At 48.3% G+C, this 18,150-nt stretch overlaps 1 protein-coding gene across 1 annotated transcript in view; it reads right to left on the bottom strand.

Annotated features, from left to right (window-relative positions):
* Positions 1 to 18,150, bottom strand: part of LOC135219104 (NAD-dependent protein deacylase-like) — a 182,262-nt gene that overhangs the window by 93,634 nt on the left and 70,478 nt on the right. The gene's annotated exons all lie outside the window — the stretch shown is intronic.

Genomic DNA, 18,150 nt, shown 5'->3' with positions numbered 1-18,150 from the left:
TCACGCGCTCGCCTTTATCATGCATTTGGATAATTTCCTTCTTCATTTCGACTGTAATCATCTTCTTTCTTATGCTTTCCTTCTTGCTGCTTGCCTTCGTCATCTTGGGAGCCATTGTCTTTAGTATTTGGGTAAAAGTAATGTATAAGCACTATCACGGAAACACAACATGTGCGCAAATCACTAAGCAAATTTGAGAGCGTATCACGGACAGATGCGTTCAATCTTACCGCCAGCGAGATAGTGAAAGAGTCATGGTTTAAAAAGGGTCAAGGGATGCGTTGGAGGAAGTCACGTGACCCTCGTTAAGTTTTGGCCGAAAAAAATGCGTTCGCAGATCCCACGCTCATCCGATGTAAACAAAGCAGGCGTTAAGTTTTGGCCGAAAAAAATGCGTTCGCAGATCCCACGCTCATCCGATGTCCGATGTAAATAAAGCAGGCGGCCTCCCATGATGGAAATTCGCGCATTTGTATTCCAAGTGACATTCGTATTCCAGAATGAGGGCGTCACTCCAGACCCACGCCACCTGCGCGATCCGTTTCAACGAGTCCCTGGTATGGCACCATGAGAGTTGCCTGATATGCTACGAGTTCGTAGACCAGGTTTCCTCTGAGGTGGGTGGCGTTTCAAAGTCTACACAGTAATGCAATGAGTACCAATGACAGATATAGTCTTTGATATGTCCATTAGGTTAAGTCATAGTTTAATCTAAGTAATCTTAAGTATTAATACTAACCCTCTCTTTCAGGGCGCCCAAGCGATCCAAGACACTGCTCTTGCCACCCTGAAGGCCTGGGTTGGTGGGTTTGGCCGCAATGTTACCAAGGGCCAACCCTACATCCTCTCCAAGGAGATGGCCACCCTCATCTTCCCCGGCGCGAAGAGTACCTCCTATGTGGACCCTGAAGCGGCGGCTCCCCTGATCGCTTCCATCCAGGAGGAAGTTTCCCAGCCCTCGGAGGAGGCGGCGACGCAGGAGGTCGCCAAGGAAGTAGCTGCCCTAGACCTGGACTTCGAGCCCATGACGGTGGAAGGCATGGGCGCAGGTAAGAATGTGAGTGAGGCAGGTACTGTAGGGGCTCAAGGGCTTTCCTTGAGCCCATCTAGAGCTTCTTCTCCTTCTACTTCAACCTCTTTCCAGGGATTCACCGGGGGGATTCAGTCGGTCAGACCGAAGTCGGGCCTGGCGATCCCTAAAGTCAAAGGCAAGTGAGACTTTAAAACGCTGCAGAAGTTCCTGTCAAAGAAGTCACCAGCCTTGCCCATAAGTCTCCGGCTCACCATCCCGGAGCTGACAAGGCTAAGCTGACTTCTTATTCTAAAGGGTCGAAGTCTAAGTCTTCTAAGGAGAGGGCTCAGCCCTTCCCCTCCGACCCTGAGGCATCAACCTCCAAGGGAGCCAGACCCAGGACTCCTAAGGAGAAGGTAGAACCTTCCCCTTTTGACCCAGACACCTTCTCTGCAAATATTTCGGCCAATATTATGCAGCAGATGGGTAGCATGGTTGGGAACTTGGTACAATCCAAGTTCCAAGAGATGTTCGTACAACTCTCATCTTCTCTGGAGGAGTCAGGACAGTCTATCCGGGCTATCTCGGATAGGCTGGTTACCCAGGAGAACCTCATTGCAGGTCTCCGTGAAAATGCGTTGACAGGACTTCCACAGTCCGGCCTGGCAGCTCAAAGCTTGCTGATGCCTGACTCGTCTACCCTTCCTGCCTTTACCCCGAACAACCCTTGGAGGGTTGCTTCTTATGCTCCTTATGTGGACGGCATGCTGACGATCGAGGGCTGCGGAACTCGAAGGATTGAGGACTTAGAGTTCCATCCGCAAGGATTACAGCCCCCTTTCATAGGCTATGTCCGCCTCACAGAAGCAGCGATGAGAAGGGAAGACAAGGTCCCGAAAGAGACGGTAATTCTCTCTCAGGATCAGGCGCAGCAGGCATGATTGCGTAACCTGGAGGAGTGGCAATGTATCAACACCAAGGTTACTGCATTTAAGAGCCCCTTCACGATCTTCACCGTGGACGAGGAGACACCCATCCCGTTCACATCGAAGGTGGCAGAATTGACCTTGCAAGCCGCGATGAAGGACGAACCCATGCCCCAGCTCCGGGAGACAGAACCAACTTCCCTCCTGCTCCCAGGAACTGATGATCACTGGGCAGATCTTCCGGCCACCTTTTCAGTGGGTAAGCTGAAACCGGACTGCGCCATCACTCTATTCAGCGAGAGATTGCCCAGGCTGTCAGACAACCTCATCCAGACTGAGTATGATGCCAGGATGAGGCTGTGCAGGTCCCTCAATTCGCTAGTGATGACGGAAGTATCGGCTCTAATCTACAGAGAAGAGCCGTTATTCAAGATCATTGCCAAGTCACTTTTGTACTCGATGCAATGTGACTTGTACGATTTCGTCATAGCTAGACGAAATTTTAGGAAACATGTACTGGCGGAGGCCACAATCCGCCATGAGCCTAATAAGCTTTTAGCCTCATCCATTTGGGGCTCTGACCTCTTCCCGGCCTCTGTAGTGAACGAGGTTCACTGCGAGGCAGTCAGATTCAATCAGTCTAAGGGTTCGCTGAGGACCGGTCACCAAACACAAACAGGAGTCCGCTGGATCGAATCCCAAATCGAAAAAGAAGCCTAGGAAATTCCAGCCTTTCCAGGCTCCTCAACAGCAGACTCTAGTGCAAGCGGTTCCGGTATCACAAGTACCGTAACCTTCAACTTCTAAGTAGCAGCCACAACAGCAGTTTGTCCCGCTTCCAGTGGTTAGGCATTCAATGGGACTTAAAACTCCCACACTCTATCAATTCCGCCGTTGAAGAGAAGAGAAATAGCCAAAGCAACCAGACAATTTCTCAAGTGCAAACAGACGTCCCGGAGGAACCAAGAAAGAATCTTAGGTTCTCTCCAATTTGCTTCGGTAACGGAAGTTCTTCTGAAAGCCAAACTAAAGGACATAAACCGGGTTTGGCGTTCAAGAGCAAACAACAGATCCCAGGACAAACTAGCCCCTATCCCAGCGATCTTACGAAAGACACTCCGTCTGTGGACGGAGATCAAGAATTTGTCAAAGAATTCCGCTCCAGTTCCCTCCGCCGGCCTTAGTGATCCACACAGATGCATCACTAAGCGGCTGGGGAGGAGGCTACTCACAGTACAAAAAGGTACAGGGAACCTGGTCCCTACCATTCCGCCAGCTTCATATCAATGTACTGGAAGCTATGGCAGTGTTCCTCACCCTGAAAAAGCTTCATCCAGCCAAGAAATCTCATATCAAACTAGTGCTGGACAGTGCAGTAGTAGTGCACTGCATCAGCCGGGGAGGCTCCAAGTCAAGCCACGTGAACCATGTCATGATAGCCATATTTTCACTAGCAGACAAGAACAAATGGCACCTGTCCGCCACTCATCTAGCGGGCGTAAGGAACGTAGTAGCAGACGCGCTATCACGCTCAGTTCCGCTGGAGTCAGAGTGGTCCCTGGACAAGGAGTCATTCAGTTGGGTCTGTCTACTAGTACCAGGGCTTCAGGTAGATCTCTTCGCCACCGAGTCGAACCACAAACTCCCTTGTTATGTGGCCCCCAACCTGGACCCTCTGGCCTATGCCACGGACGCCATGGCTATAGACTGGAATCTATGGAAGAAGATTTACCTCTTTCCTCCAGTGAATCTTCTCTTGAAAGTTCTGAACAAACTCAGGACGTTCAAAGGCCACATTGCTCTAATAGCCCCCAATTGGCCCAAGAGCAATTGGTTCCCACTTCTACTGGAATTGGGACTCCGACCTCAACGGAATTCAGAAAGCCCTAACTTTATGGACTTCATGAAGTTTGCGGCACAAAGAGATGCTAATATCGATCCCCAGAACATCTTATTCTTAGAATCTGATAAACGGGAATCGACCTTGCGTCAATATGATTCAGCAGTTAAAAAACTAGCTGTATTCCTAAGGGACAAACCATGACCATGAACCTGGCCATATCCTTTTTCAGGACACTATTTGAGAAAGGTTTAGCAGCTAGTACTATTACTACTACTAAGTCTGCCCTTAAGAAGATCTTCCAGTTTGGATTCAAAATAGATCTGACAGATTCTTATTTTTCATCTATCCCCAAGGCCTGCGCTAGACTCAAGACCATCCGAGAGGCCCAAGTCTGTGTCATGGTTTTTAAATGATGTCCTTTAATTGGCCTCAGACACTAATAATGACTCATGTGACTATTTGGCTCTCCTGAGGAAAACATTATTCCTGTTCAGTCTGGCCTCAGGAGCCAGGATTTCCGAACTGTTTACATCCCAAGGCTCCTACTGTCCAGTCTAGGAAACTAATAACTTCAAATACACTAAAGATATTTTTAATTAGGTGATCTAATTCTGACGCCGTAAACATGATCTTGGCTGAGTTGAAAGCCAATCTTCTCACCAAGTCAATAAGAGCGGAGAAGTCTCCCTGGGTGGAGGCAGACACACCCAAAGAGAGAGCTTCTCCAGTTTCGTAACATAAATGTCTTCTCGTTGAAAGACGAGGAGGGAAACTGAAGTTAACTTTGCCTTGATCCCTCTTATCCTCAAGCCAAAGGTTAATTTCCTTTTAACGCTTTTCGAGCCGAAAAGGACAGTACAGTAATCCCTCACCACTTCGCGGTTCAAGTTTCATGGCCTCAGTGCATCGCTGATTTTTCAAAAATATTCATTGAAACATAAAAATTTAAAAATACTGCCATATTGGCAGCCGTATTGTGGAAGGCAATGTTGTTTCATTGTGATGCGTGAGAGAAATGGTTTCCCAGGATGCTAGACAAAGAAAGAAGCTCTCTCAGAGGCTTTGGACATAGCCATGGGCACTCAGACAAGGCACGTGATTGGTTCCTGGCACAAGATCAACGAATGAGAGCATGAGTGGATGTATCCCGTGAGCTGATTGGCTGCGCATCATCGCATCCTCTCCCAGCTTCTTCCCTTGTTGTACCTTGCCACTCTCATTCACGCTGTCAACTGTGTCTCGCGTATCTTAGTGTTGTGTTCAAAATTTACTTTTCGTTAAGCCCTTACAACGCCTCCTAAGCACCGTGCCCCTGCGAAAGATTCCTTTAGTCAGCCCAAGAGGAAGATCATGACCATCAGTGAAAAGATCAAACTTTTAGATACATTAAAACAAGGCAGAAGTTATGCCACGGTGGCATGCCATTATGGAGTGAATGAATCGACAGAGCGCTGCATCAAAAAAGACAAAGCTAACATCCGCAAAACTACAGCAATACGCTTCAATAAAGAAGCGAAATGTGTGGTTACTCCGCGTAATAAGAGAATTGTGAAAATGGAAGCTGCATTAGCCTTGTGGGTTGCTGATTGCAGGTTAAAAAACGTGAGTTTGGACACTGATATGATCAGGACAAAGGCCAAATCTCTCTATGATCAAACCTTGCCCAATGACGACGACAAATGAGATGCTGAAGAAGCCGCTGAAGATGATCCTGACAAACCTCAAGCCAGTACTAGCTCTGCAATGAGTGATTTGCCTCCTCAAGGACGAGGATTTACAGCCAGCAAAGGCTGGTTCAATAAATTTCAAAAGAGATATGGTCTCAAAAGCGTGCCTTTGTATGGTGAGGCTGTCGAGTTTAGCAACCGTGTTAATGGGGTTATGTCCTTGCATAAGGGCATTAAAATGACAGCACCTACCCAAGCTACACCATCAGAGCCTCCAGCAGAAGAGCCTCCGAGTGAACCTCAGGCCTCTACGAGTGGAGTGGGAGCCTATTCTCTGCCACCACAAGCTTCTTCGCCTCTCTCAAAGTTGACAATCCAGCGCCTTATCTGACGATGAGGCACTTCCTGAACTGATTTAAAGGCCTCATTATACCTGTACAGTAACACCATCATCATCATTCATCATCACATTCATCGAACTGTACAGGTCTGTCATCGTCGTCGTTGTCATTGTCATTGTCGTCATTACTGGAGTCAAGTCTCAAGATACTACTGTCATTGGTGAGTGTAGAACACCATAATATGTATCTTATGAGAGAGAGAGAGAGAGAGAGAGAGAGAGAGAGAGAGAGAGAGAGAGAGAGAGAGAGAGAGAGAGAGAGTGAATGTATAATATTAAGGTTTTATAATCAAATAGATTTAAGTAAAATATATACAGGCAGTCCCCGGGTTACGACGGGTTCGGCTTACAACGTTCCGAGGTTAAGGCGCTTATAAATTATATTCATCAGAAATTATTTCCAGGGTTACGACGCATGTTCCAGGGTTATGACGCCTACAATGCTCATCTGGCAGAAGAAATACGACACCAAAAATGCAAAATAATCAATATTTGAAGGTCTTTTATGAAAAAAATGCATAAGAATGCAGTTTACATAGTTTTGAATGCACCCAACGGCTTACGACGATTTTCGGGTTACAACGCGTCTCAAGAACGGAACCCCCATCATAACCCGGAGACTGCCTGTGTATAAAGTATAAATATACATATTTTAAACATTCTGGTACCCACACACACATATACAGGTAGTGCTCGAGTTATGATAATCCGTTTTACGATAATCCGAAGTTACGATGTTACGATGGGGGTTAACAAGTAATACTAAAAAAAAAAAAAAAAAAAAAAAAAAAAAGTTGAAAATGCGTTTGTTCCGACACGGCATACAAACCTTCGGTCCTTTTACAATAGGAAGGTACTAGCGGCAGCTGGATAGGTCGTAAGCTTTCGAACAAGGGGTTCGGTAGTTAACTGCTTGTCCGACAGGCGCGCGCGCGCGACTGGGAGGTAAACAAAACACTTTTGCTTTCGGCCTGCTGGCGTGTGGACGTGTATCATCGCTCTCTGCCCGCTTCATCGTCGTTGCTTTCGCATGGTTGTGTTTTTCTTTTTCTATTTATCTAGTGAAACTGAATTGTAAGTACAATCATTTCATATTTATTTCCATTGAATTCAATTGTGAATTAAAGGATCTTGGTTTCTCCACGCCCTCCGATTACCCGAGTGCCGGGACTGAAGGGCGTAAGTGCGGGAATTCATTTTCCCACACCAGAAATGATCCTCGTATTGTGTATGCTCAGTGCCGAAGGGGGGAGAGCGCTCGCTCCGAGCGTATATTTTGGGGTTGGAAATGTGTAGATGAAAATCGTAAGTAAGTGCTCTTTTCATTTATATTTTTTTTTTTTGACCTGTATGCTCGTTGCCGAGCGAATGCGCTCGGCACGAAAACTTATTCTGTATGGAAGTGGAATCGCAAGTACAGTATTCTTTTTCATTTTCATATATTATTTTGATTGTAGCAATACTCATTTTGGATCAGTTTCCGAGCTTACCCGGAAATTGATCCTTTCCCCTTTTATTTGAATGAAGTGAAATCGCAAGTGCAGTTCTTTTCATTTTCATAATTTATTGAGATGGCATTGTTTACTTGGATCAATGTTTCCGCTATTTCCCGGGAATTGATCCTTCCCCTTTTTATTTGAATGAAGTTTTTATTTGTATGAAGTGAAATCGCAAGCGCAGTATTCTTTTTCATTTTCATATATATTTTGATTGCATCAATTCATTATGGATCAAGGTTTCCATTCATAATCGGGAATGGATCCTTTTACCCTTGCGCTCGGTACCGAGGCAGCAAATGCGCTCAATCCGAGCCCTTATTCATTGTGAAGTGAATCGTAATGCAAGATTCTTTTTCATTTTATTCCTTTTATTATTGATTGCATCAATATTTATTTGGTTCAAGTTCCGCTCAGTCAGGGAATTGATCCTTATGCCCTTGCATTCGGGCCGAGGGCACGATTGCTCTTGGGCTCTTATTATTATTGTTGGGTACATGGGTGCTGTGCGGGTGGGAACGAGCGACCCCCCCCCCCCCCCCCCCCCCCACCCCCCCCCCCCCCCCGCTCAGCTCCCACAGATGGCCCTTCCCCTTGGGGGGGGGAGGTTATCTGCGTTCTTCTCCTCGCCCGATCCGTCGAGCGCGGGGGAGGGCGCTCGGTGCCCGATGTACAATTGTATTCGGGGTCTTCCACTCGTTCGGAGAGGGCTCACCCCCGCCCGCGAGGGGATTCCCTCCCCCCCACTAATCGCTACTACTGTTATTTCCGCAGGTGCTACTGCCACGAGGGTGGACCTTGGTGAGGTATGGGCGTCCTTCCATTTGCAGGGCGTGCTAGTGTCCAGGGGCTGCGGTTCTATGTCTGGGCCTACTGCGGTCACCCATGGAGTGGTGACCACGCTCCAGGTGACGACGTCCCTCCTCACCGGTGTACTCGCCTCACGTGGTAACAGTCTTGCCTACAGCCGCTGTGAAGTGCCGTTCGCCGTACCGAGAGGGGGCGTGCCGCCGCCCTCTCGTGGTTGCCGCGCTGCCGCGACCACACTTCCGCTGCCCTAGAGCTCGCCCCTGGACCTGCCGCCGGTACCAGGATGTTGCTGGCTGCTGCTCCACTTCCTGTGTTTCCGGTGCTGCCTGCCGTACCTGCCGATTCTGGGCTGACTGTCCATGCAGTTGCTGCGCTGGCTGTCCCTGCCGTTGCTGCGCTGGCTGTCCCTGCCGTTGCTGCGCTGGCTGTCCCTACCGATGCTGTGCTGGCTGTGCCTGCTGTTCCTGAGATGCCCATACTGCTGGACGTCGTCCCTGTTCGTGGTGGTACTACCCCAGACTATGGTCTGTCTGTACAGGTGCGTCCGGGCCCTGTGGCTTCGGCTACAGCAGCCCCGGCTCCGCCCTGGATGGCAGATCTTACGTCTGTCCTAAGGAAGCTGACGAAGAAGAGGAGGAAGGTGTCGTCGTCGTCGTCTTCATCTTCTTCATCGTCGTCGGCTGCCGCCTCTTCCCCTTCGACTTCTAAGGCTTCACAGCCGAGGAAGAAGAAGGTTGCCTCCTCCCTCCTAAGAAGTCTCCCTCGGGAGCTTCTCGGGACCCGTCTCACCTCGGTGGGACGGGAGGGTTCCTTCCGCTGGTCCTCCTGCTCCTTCGGGAGCGGGGCCCGTCTCTTCTTCCGCAAGGAAGAAGACTACGGGGGACAGAGGAAAGTACCGGCTAACACCGGTACTTCCTCGCCTGGTGTCAGTGGTTCTGCCACTGCATCAGGGTCCGTCTCGGCTCTCGCGGCGACCAGCTGGCTACCCGGGAACGTGACGGTCCACGACCGGCCACGGGCTGAGGCTGGGAAGAGGTCCTTCCACCCGTTTCGCCGGTGCCAGCCACGGCTGGACCAGCGACGTGACGTGCCATGAGGACAAGCACCGGTCTCACCGTCACAGTGGAGCCTGCAGGTCGCCTGACCGTCGCTCTCACAGAGAGCGATCGGGTACGGCAACCAGCACCAGCAGCTTCTGACACTAGAGATCGGGGCCGCTTTGCTCAGTCCAGCCGTTCTCCACAGCGAGACGGTTCGACCAGGCCTGCAGCTCGATCGCCACCGCGGGTTGACGATCGCCTGCAGCCCTCCAAGTCCTGCTGGTTCTGCCAGCGAGCGGAGGACGGGCGCGTCAGGTCTGCGCCTCTCCCGTACCTTCAACCTCCTCGGGTTACACCGGGAGGAGCGAGGTATTGAGGAGTGATCGTGAGGGGTGCGCCCCTCATGATCCCACCAGACGCCCTCCCTACGTGCCAGGCACGGTTCTTGGACCGGCCAGGACGTATGCGCAAGTGGATGGAGAAGACCCGAGAGGGCTGTCGCTGTTCCCCCTTCTTAGGAGGAAGGTTCTCGGAATATGCTCTTGTTCGAAGGGCTTAACGGTCCCACTCTGCAAGATGCTGTGACTTCCGAGATCCAGAGGAACTTTGCCGAGGTTATGGCGCTGATTCGTCAGCACAACGACCTCGGGGAAGGATCGCCGCTCCCACCAGCAGAGCCACGTCTCGGCTCGAGTCGTTTTGGGGCCCGAGAGGGAACCCAAATCGACGGTGGGTCTGCCGCGATCGGAGCTTGCCGACTGTGTTGAACCAGGTAGTCTCTCGTCTCCGGACAAGAAGGCTCTCTCAGTTCTGGCCGGTCGAACAAGCTACTTCACCTCCTCTACTGCGACAGAGGCGTTTTCTACGTGTCTTCGGACACCGTATTTGAATACCCTTCGGTCCTCCTGAGGTTTCGACCTCGACGAGGACTGGAATGAGTCGGAGGACGGTATCGGCTCTCTCCTGTCAGGTGTCGATCAGCCCCACCCAGACGACGTTCACAGTGGCGGCAGACCCTTACCTACAGTATGAGTTCGTAACCCTCCTCGGGAAACGTTTTCTCCTGACGATACGTTTTCCCAGGCTCTGAGAGGCCATCGCCGTAAGGCGATGGCTGCTCCTTTTCTTCTCCAACTGCTAGTTCCGCTGGGAAGGCGAGCCAGTATCCAATTCCTCCCCCATTCCCTCTCTCCTTACGGCTACGAGGGAAAGGGGAGGGATCCTACAGAGATTTCTCTGTAAGATCCCACGTAGGGGCTGCGCTACCGGGGGGACCTTCGGGTCCTACCTGACGTAAGCCCCGGTCATTGAGGAGGGATCCTGCCCCTTTCTCGATTTCTACGGGAATCGAGAGGACCACCAGCCGATATCGTTTGACGAATTCGGTGGGGGGTTTTCGCAGAGTGCTTAGAATTCTATCGGAATTTCTAGCGCACTCAGATGTTCGAGTTTTTTACGATCTCCAAACACTTAGGCGAGACCACGGTCCAAAGTGAGCGAGAATCCCCGATAATTGTTACACGATAATCGGGAACCTCGCTTATGCTCGAATTCCTGTAATTTCTAGCATTTGGAAGAAGACTGCTGCTGAAAGAAGAGTATCTCACGTAGGCGATTAACCTGGAATAGAGAAGAACGGACGGGAACTTCCAGTTTGGCTTGAACTATCGTCTTCGGTATTCTGTTCACCATTGAAGCTTTCCTTTGGGAAAGACTTCTCCTTCACTCTCTTGACTAGAGAACGAAGGCGGTCGATCTCCAATCCTTATTCTCATTCCTCGAGAGGAAAAGAATTTAGGATGGAGGTCGTGTACAGAACCTACAAATATACTACGTATATTACCCTCGCGGACATGATTCTTTTAACAGTTGAATTGTCCGGGGGGTAGGCGCATACCGTAGTTAACACTACGGTTTGTGACCGAGACGAATTGTATCTTAATTGAACTGCAACTCGGGGTTGCCTGCAACCTCCCAGCAGTTATCAGTTTCGATTTTAGATACTTGGTATTGTCATGACAACACCAAATCAGCTTTTGTATTTACCGAAATCCGTTTCGGTTAAATATAATTGCTCGAGCGTATTCTTTATGCTCGATGGTTTCTAGCGACGCATTCCTTCGTGGAATAATGGATTACCTGGCAACTCAGGATGACGAGTCACCGAGAGCTACTGCATATTGAACTGCCTGATAGCGGCTCAGTATCAGCTAGGTCTCCGAGATGCACGGTCGGTTACGTCTCTCTCTCCCCTGGTTTGATTGACTACCGAACTGTATCTCTGCCCAACAATCATGGACTTAGGTGTCTGATTAACGGGGATTCTCGCAATAATGAAGGACCATCTACTGCTGTGACGCTCGATTTCATCGCCTTCGACATTGCGAGAATTTTCAACAGATATATCTCTTGGACTCTTTCATCTTTCTGTTTACCGCACGGTAACAGAAGTCTGTACTAGTCACCCGCTGCATCGCACCGCGATAATGCGAATGATTTTTGCAGACATCTGAGTTTGTCTTCAAAATATCTCGTATTCGTAGGTGTGCAATTATTCATTGCTCGCCCCGAATTAACAGATATGTCAGAAGACATCGCCTACTCTCCGACCTGACAGCTCTACTTCCAAATGTTCAGCCCATGAGAAGCAGTTCTTCAGGCAGTATTTCCCTATCTTCATTACTGAAAAGCGCTCTGCTTTTATTGCAACTACGATCCTCACCGGACAGCAATGAATAGCGGTTAGCGTTCTCAGTCTTTGTAGCACAGGTTCAGAATCTTGAGAATCCTTCTCTCGGTTCAGCTGTGAAGACGTAGGTTGCATTTTCTGTACACCTTCGTCTTCAACGACACATAATGTTGTTTCTCCTTAGCCGAGAATCAACTATACTATGAGATATCTTGCCATCAGGGACCTCGGTCTCTAGAAGGCAATTGACTTTCGCCTGTTGGGCACATGCCTTAAGAGAGTCATCACCTTGCCTTCTGGCATCGGTGACGAACAAATTATTTGTTTAGTCTCTTGGCATAACCCTTTTAAGGCGAAGGTCACGTGACTTGCTCGGGTGCTTGGACAACTTGCCTCCTACCGAACGCAGTCAGTCGGCAGCTGTCAGAGCGCCCAAGTCTGTTACGAACTTCGCTGTGGACTTAGTTCGGTTGTTCCATAACAGTCTTTTCTTCGTCCTAACGGCTTGTCACAGTACCCATACCATCGACACCCACCATTGAGTGTCGGTGTCCTATCCACTACCGAGAAGAACAAAACTTCGCTGTCAGACGGATAGACCATATGGGTACAGGACATCACCGAAGTCGAGAAGAGGGATAGGTCATACGACCATTCCCTTCTTTTCCTCTGAGGTAATTGCATGACTTTTCCTGCGAAGTCAAGCATCCAGGGGATGGGGATTCGTGACGCTCGATTTCGTACCGAATTCGTAGCGAAGACTCTGAACCCTTCGGTTCCTGACGATCGGTTAGAGTCCTTCACAATCCCCTCCCTAATGGACTTCACCGCCTTTGATGCGAAGGAGATGCTGCTTTGTCCTGTGAAAGTGCGACCGCGCTTTCTGAAGAAACTCGACATCCCAGGCTGAGTGTTGAAGACTCTTCGTCAGCACCAAGATGACCTAGAAGTACACTCCCTCGAGTTACACAAGAACTTCTCCATGGCGCAGGTACTGAAGGCAGGGGTCTGGTACAACCAGACCACTGGCACCTCCTTCTACCTTTTGGATATTGCCCACAGGTCCTTGGATCGTTTTCCTTGGGACCCGTGGTGGCTGCTCAACACGTTGTGTAGCTAGCCCAGACCCTAGCAGGCTGAACAGCATCGAGTCCTGGTGTGACTGTAAGAATAGATAAGTGAATGAGAGAGTGACTGGCTTCTCTTCCTATCTTTTTCTCCCCCCTCTAGCCTTTGTGGGTAGAGGGATACGGTCATCACCTGCTGGATAAGGACGAGATCAGGTGAGCTACTCGACAGAGCCCCATCCTATCCCTTTCACTAGGGATGGGAGCGAATATCCACCACTTCCTCCTACAAGGGGGGGGAAGTGGATGCCAACAAGAGACAAACCATAACTTTATGTTGCCTCTTGCAAATAGGAACTTGTTCTTGTTTGCTGGTACGAAGAGATACGCTTGCCTCTCTCTTAGTACTTGGTCCAGAGGTCTGACCATTGATCCTGCGGTGCACACCCCGATCAATCGGACAGAGGCTTGGATCCCTCCCTCGCTCTTACGACCAGGGAGGCATTCCAAGGTTGGGCGAACACCAGTCTGTTCACAAAAGACTCAGATTCCTCCCACCAAGAAGTGAGTCTTCCTATTGTAAAAGGACCGAAGGTTTGTATGCCGTGTCGGAACAAATGACAATTTGTCCAAAATTGCATTTTTCCTAACTATACAAACCTGAGGTCCTTTTACAATAGGAAGGTACTAGCGGCAGCTGGATAGGTCGTAAGCTTTCGAACAAGGGGTTCGGTAGTTAACTGCGCGACTGGGAGGTAAACAAATCACTTTTGCTTTTGGCCCAAGCAAAAACTGCAGAGTGAGGGGTGGCATGAGGTGGGACTATGTGTAAAAGGACCTCAGGTTTGTATAGTTAGGAAAAATGCAATTTTGGACAAATTGTCATATTTTTTAATTTCGCACACAGCGAGCGCTGGCAGCAGCGTACTACGCTGTACGATATGTTGGCCCGAGAGCGAGAGGCTGGCGTAGGTACAGCGGCAATGAGTTCGACCTCACTTGCGCTCGTTTTGAACCAAGTAGGATTAGGTCAGTGTTCGTTTGTGATTTTTGAGTTTTTTTTTCAAGTACCGTAAATTAAAACAAAAAAACTATGTCTGACAAACAACCAAATAGGTGTCCTGCTGGTAGTGCAAAAAAGAAGAGGCAATCTATCACTTTGGAGCAGAAACTGAAGATAATAAACCAGCGTGAAGCGGGAAAGGCAGTCATGGTTATCGCACGTGACGAACGTTTATCGCAATCGACGGTATCCACCATCCTCAAGGACAAGAAACGCGTAATGGATGCTGTAAAGGCATCTGCTTCAGTTCATTCAACGGTTATATCAAAGAAGAGGATAGGGGCTTTGGAAGAAATGGAGCAGTTACTGGTCACGTGGATGGAGGATCAAATACAAAAGCGTATGCCGCTCACCCTCTTAACCATTCAGACAAAGGCACGCATGCTTTTTGAAGAACTGAAGAAGAATTATGATGATAACTACAACAAAAGTTTTGCAGCAAGTGCTGGATGGTTTCGTCGTTTCAAGAACCGCCATAATTTTCAGTGTGAAAATTAGCGGTGAAGCAGCAAGCGCTGATGCCGACGGAGCCGCTAAATTTAAGGATGTTTTACACGAGATCATCGTTAATGAAGGCTACTTGCCAGAGCAAATCTTTAATGTTGACGAAACCGGACTTTATTGGAAACGTATGCCACAACGGTCCTACATCCACAAAGAAGCAACGGCGATGCCCGGGTTTAAGGCATACAAGGATCGATTGACTCTTCTGCTTGGGGGAAATGTGGCAGGGTATAAACTTAAGCCCTTTATGATTTATCACTCAGAAAATCCAAGGGCTTTAAAAAGCATCAACAAGCATAATAAAAAAGCTTGGATGACTGCAATATTGTTCGAGGACTGGTTCGTTCATTGCTTCATTCCGGAAGTGAAAGATCATTGTAAGAAAAATAACATCCCCTTAAAAATTCTTCTGATTCTCGACAATGCTCCTGGCCACCCTCAGCACATCGGAGATATTAACGAGAATGTAAAAGTTGTGTTTCTGCCACCAACACAACTTCTCTCATACACCCATGGGTCAGGGTGCTGTGGCTACGTTCAAGGCGTATTATCTTCGGAACACGTTTGCGCAGGCTGTTCAGGCTACGGATAACGAGGAGAAAGATCTCAGAACTTTCTGGAAAGAATTTAGTGTTCTTAACTCCATTATGAACATTGGAAGGGCGTGGAAGGAGGTAAAGAAAGAGTGTATGAATGGGGTCTGGAAAAATCTGCTGAAAGTGTATGTGAACTCGTTTAAAGGTTTTGATCAGAATGAAGAAGTGGAAATCAATAAAAAGATCTTGATACTTGGGAAAAGTTTAGATTTAGAAATTGACGAGGAAGATATCCAAGAACTTATAGATGTGCAAGATGTAGAGCTAACGGCAGAGGATTTAATTGCACTTGCAGAAGAGAAAAAAAAACCAGAAGAGGAAGAAGAAATAAAAGAGCCGGAGCGAACGTTTACGACTAAAAACTGGCAGAGGCGTTTGCTTTATTTGATCAAGGACTGAAACTTTTAAGTGAAATGGATGGGGACGAGGAACGGTTTGCCAAAGTTCAGAGGGCTCATCAAGACAGTGTTGCATGTTACCGATTAATTTATGAAGAACGAAAAAAACGCACTGTGCAACCTACAATGGATTTTTTCTTCAAGAGAAAGACTCCAGTGCATTCAGCTTCCCCCAGCCCTACCCCCTCACTTGAGACTCGATCCTGTACGTCTCGGAACAGTTGTTTCCTCAAGACACCTGAACTAACAGAAGAAGAAATTCTATCTGAGGAAGAGCGAATTGATGATCCTGCTGCTTTATCATCATCCTCCTCTTCCGATCTTTAGTTATAGTAGCCATGAACAGCCTGACACCGATCACGTATGCCGACAACGGACCGAATCTTGGTGAGTACCCTTTACGCTACAGTCTGATCCTTGTTCTTATTATTAAATTTCTTTTTATACTTAATTATTATAAGTCAATCTGCATTGAAACACCCGAATTAGCTGATATTAATAATTACTATACCATATATGTATAGGTATACTGTGTAGTGTAGGCTAATCTTCCATATATGTGTATATAGCCTAGCCTGTATGGTACTGATTAACTTAGTGTAGGCTAGGCTATATCCGAGATACGATTTTCTCAACTTACGATGGGTTTTTCGGAACCTAACCCCATCGTAAGTAGGAGAATACCTGTACGGAAATTCCTAGGGGAGCCAATCCTACTTCGCGGATTTTCATCTATCGCGGGGAGTTCTGGTCCCCATCAACTGCAATAAACGAGGGATCACTGTACTAGTTTGGGTAATTTCCTGGAGTCTTCCTGGTTGTCTCTCATGTAAGAAGACACTTGCGATGTGAGAGTCACTGGCGAGAACGAATCCAAAAAATTTTCAACAAAGTAAAACAGCAAGGCTTAGTATGCAGTGAGAGAAGACTCTTTTTCCTCCTCTTCTTTCTCTTCTTTTTCGGCTGAAGAAATAGGTGATAAGTTCTCTATAGGTTGAACTGGGTGCACCGCTGACTGAATAAAGCCCAAAATGCTGTCTAACTTGTTCTGGATGGCTGAAAAAGAAGGATCGGGGGCAGCCATCACTTGAGATCCTGTCGGTAAGGCCGAAGCTGAAATTGATGACATAGACTGTCTGAGAGCTTCATACTGGTCCATCTGTGCACCTGGTTGCATGTATATCTGTGGATGCTTGGTGCCAATGGAAGCTTGGGCGCTAGTGGACGCTTGGGCGCTCTTGGATGCTCGGGCGCTCTTGGACGCTCGGGTGCTAGCAGATGCTCGGGTGCTAGTGGACGCTCGGGCGCTAATGGACGCAACTGTATTCCTGGGCGCCAATGGACGCTCGGGAGCCAAAGGTTGCTCTAGTGCCGCTGCGGAAGTTTCGGCCACCAATGGCTGCTCTGGTGTGCGGGCAAACTATGGTGCCAATGGGCGCTCGGGAGTTGGTGGGTTCTTTCCTGCCCGCGACTTCTCTTGAATTAGTCTGTTCCAGAGCCGTAGAAAACTTCTGAGCCGATGGGCGCTCATACTCCGAACGCTGAACCTGTAGCCCAGGAGTCTCATGAATTACAGGAGAGACTGGTGGGAGCCTTACCTATCCTTCAGCATTAGAGGTGTAGACAGGTGCCGATGACATCTCTGGAAGTTTACTCTTCCCCGTACTCTTAACCTCCGAAAGTCTGCTAAAGGAAGACCTTCTAGATGACGACTTAAGACTTAGAGGATGGGATCCTCTCACTATGACATCCCTCTCCTGCTGTATCCTGAGAGAATCTCTCTGGAGAGTCCCAAAAACTACAAGAAGGCTGTTCCTTCCGTAAAGGGCTAGCCTTTTTATATGGGACTGGAGAGGGAGACAACTTACGAGCCCTCCTTTTCAATGGACAGGACTCGTCATGGAATCACCACTGGCGCCTGAGAGAGGACTCCCCGGAGCTAGAAGCATTAGATGAAAGCGATACTCTTAGAGACGCCTTTCCAATGAAGCTCTGTTGTGATCTGGGATTTGTCAACAGAATCGCCTGAGGGGGACGACTGCTCGTGGGCAGACCCCACTGACCTCCCATGGGCTACCAGTATGCCTCCCCCCAGGTTCTGGGGAGTTTGACAGGGACATTTGCCTAGAAGAATCAGTGGGCCGAACAGCCACCTCCTCCACAACACTTGCACTTGCACTCACTTCACCACTTACCTTGTCCATTAGGGTTTTAACGGACACTCCTAACTTCTCCATCTGCTTAAAGGATGATCGAAAATTTCTGATCTACTCTTGCCTCTAAATGGTCACAGCATTGGGTACGGGTGTGAGAGAGCCAAGATTAGGACTAGGACTGAGGTGGTGGGGAAGGTTCAAAAAAAAAAAAAAAAAAAAATTAAAAAAAAAAAAAAAAAAAAAAAATTTCTTTGATCCCAATTAAGACATTCCCCATGTTTGATCTGGCATACAAGTCTGTCCCCTGCAACCTGTCCAAACTGAATGTGGATTATTACAAGCTTCAGCGATCCTAGTACTGCCACCTTTACTGCAATACCTAATCCTAGATATACTAGTGTCTGACATTTTGTAGACCAATTCAAAACTAGTTAGTTTTGGTAGAAAATTTTTAAAAACTATTTGAACTCCTAAATAGCTAAA

This window comes from Macrobrachium nipponense, chromosome 1 (genome assembly GCF_015104395.2).
Source record: "Macrobrachium nipponense isolate FS-2020 chromosome 1, ASM1510439v2, whole genome shotgun sequence".
Classification (NCBI taxonomy): domain Eukaryota; kingdom Metazoa; phylum Arthropoda; class Malacostraca; order Decapoda; family Palaemonidae; genus Macrobrachium; species Macrobrachium nipponense.
The sequence above is the reverse complement of the archived record's forward strand: the minus strand, read 5'-3'. Positions and strand labels throughout refer to the sequence as shown.